We start from the raw sequence: 2,666 nt of genomic DNA, 5'->3' as shown, positions 1-2,666 counted from the left end.
CGTCCCCATCGTAATGCGGTGCGGAGCAAGATGGATCTGTCCTGACACATAATGTAAGTCAATGGGGATGGATCCGTTTTCTTTGACACAATAGAAAACGGATCTGTCCCCATTGACTTTCAATGGTGTTCATGACGGATCCGTCATGGCTATATTCTGTAAGACATAATACAACAGGTTCCGTTAATGATGGATGCATGCGGTTGTATCATTGTAATGGAAGCGTTTTTGCAGATCCATGACGGATCCGCAAAAAACGCTAGTGGTAAAGTAGCCTGAGAGATAAAGGCATTAGGGCCCAGGTACAAAAGCAGCCTTTGCACTCCCATAACTACATCACTGGCTTAACTAAGTGAGGCGCAATGATTATTATAGGTTTTTAATAGTTGAGAAAGGTCCCATCGAGCTGGACTGAAATGTTGTGCATGAGTGATCATAGTGGCCAACAGTGCCCAATATGCAGGGACTGTCCCTAATTGTCAGAAACAGTCCCTACAAATTTCGGGTGTCCCAAGCCCAAAATGGGTGGGGTTTATGTAAGCACTACCAGTCCCACATGCATTGGGGACGTTCCCAGGGTGGGGTCTTTTTGTCCCGCATATGCCAACTGCAGGATTGGTAAGTATGGGGTGAATAAAATGACCAGTATTTTTCTTCACTAAAGTTGGAGAGCTTTTTTGGGGTGTATATTACCTTAACCTCTTAGTGACCAGCCTGTTTTGGGCCTTACTGACCAAGCTTTTTTCTTCCTTTTTTCATCGTCGGGTTCCAAGAGCTATAACTTTTTTATTTTTCCATCTATATAGCTTTATGAGGGCTTGTTTTTGTAGGACAAGTTATAGTTTTTAATGGAGCCATTTTGGGGTACACATAACTTTCTGATTAACTTTTTTTTAACTCTTTCTGGGAGGGAAATGGGAAAAACAGCAATACTGCCACTGCGTTTTTAGGTTATAAATTTTATGGCGTTCATTTTTCGGTATAAATAACATAATATTATTATTATTTATTATTAAAGCGCCATTCATTCCATAGCGCTGTACATATGATAAGGGGTGCACATACATAATACAGACAAGTGCACTAAGCAGGAACAAGACGAGTTACAGACTGGTACAGAAGGAGAGAGGGCCCTGCCCGTGAGGGCTTACAATCTACATGGGAGAAGGACACAGTAGGTGCGGGTGAAGTTGGTCATGGCGGTATAGAGGCAGTAGGGTCACTGGTTGTAGGCTTGTCTGAAGAGGTGGGTTTTCAGGTTTCTTTTGAAGGATTCCACTGTAGGTGAGAGTCTGATATGTTGGGGTAGCGAGTTCCAGAGTATGGGGGATGCGCGGGAGAAATCTTGGAGGCGATTGTGGGAAGAGGTGATAAGAGGAGAGAAGGAGGTATTGTGAGGATCGGAGAGTGCGTGTGGGGATGTATTGGGAAAGTAGCTCAGAGATGTAGGGAGGGGACAGGTTATGGACGGCCTTGTATGTATTTGTTAGTACTTTGAAGTGAATTCGCTGGGCAATGGGGGGGCCAGTGAAGGGATTGGCAGAGAAGAGAGGCAGAGGAATAACAGGGTGAGAGGTGGATTAGTCGGGCAGAAGAGTTGAGGATAGATTGGAGGGGTGCGTGAGTGCTAGATGGAAGGCCACAGAGGAGAATGTTGCAGTAGTCTAGGCGGGAGATGATGAGGGCATGTACAAGCATTTTCGCAGATTCAAAGTTAAGGAAACTGCGGATGTGAGAGATGTTTTTGAGTTGGAGGCGGCAGGTGGTGGAAAGGGCTTGGATTTGCGGTCAGAAGGAAAGGGCAGAATCCAAGGTCACTCCAAGGCAGCAGACTTTGTTGACTGGGGAGAGTGTGCAGCTTGAATGGGTCTGTGATCCGTCCGCACCGCAGAAAAATAAGACAAGTAATGTAGTGGGGTCCCGTGCCTCTGTTCTGCACTGCACCTTAAGGATTGCAAACCCATTCAAGTGAATGGGTCTGCATCCGTGACATGGGGCGCACACGGCCGGAGATAGCATATTGCGGACCCGCTGTTTGCGGGCCGCAATATGGGTACGACCGGTCAACGGCCCTTAGGGCTAATACACACGATCATGTCCGATCCATCCACAAAAAAAAAAAAAAACGGAAGTTACTCTGTGTGCATTTCATTTTCGTATGTCCGTTCCGCAAATAAATAGAACATGTCCTTTTATTGTCTGTGTTATGGACAAGGATAGTACTGTTCTATTAGGGGCCAGCTGTTCTGTTCCGCAAAATACATAATGCAAACGGATGCTATCCGTATTTTTTCTTTTTTTTTTTTCTTGCAAAGGTTGTATTTGGTGTCTCAGGCAAATCCCATACATTTCAATGTAGCTGAGTTGCAATACCTCACACATCCTATATGGACAGGTGTGGTGCTGTTTCAGGAAGAAAGCAAATATGTTTGTCTAAACCTGTACATCCCCTTCATGACAGGATTCTGCATAATTTACTAGAAGAAAATCCAAAGTAGGAAGCCTGCCCTGAATACTGTGTAATGAGATCATCTGCGCAGGCGCATACCAGGCGCCGCTTTGGTCTTCGCAAACATGGCGGCGCCTATAACCTTGCATCCGTGTTTCCCCTCTAGCGATGGAAGTCTGGCTGAGCTCTACCAATGTGTAACACGTCATCAGCCGCG

The sequence above is a fragment of the Bufo bufo genome, chromosome 5, assembly GCF_905171765.1.
Source record: "Bufo bufo chromosome 5, aBufBuf1.1, whole genome shotgun sequence".
Classification (NCBI taxonomy): Eukaryota; Metazoa; Chordata; class Amphibia; order Anura; family Bufonidae; genus Bufo; species Bufo bufo.
The sequence above is the reverse complement of the archived record's forward strand: the minus strand, read 5'-3'. Positions refer to the sequence as shown.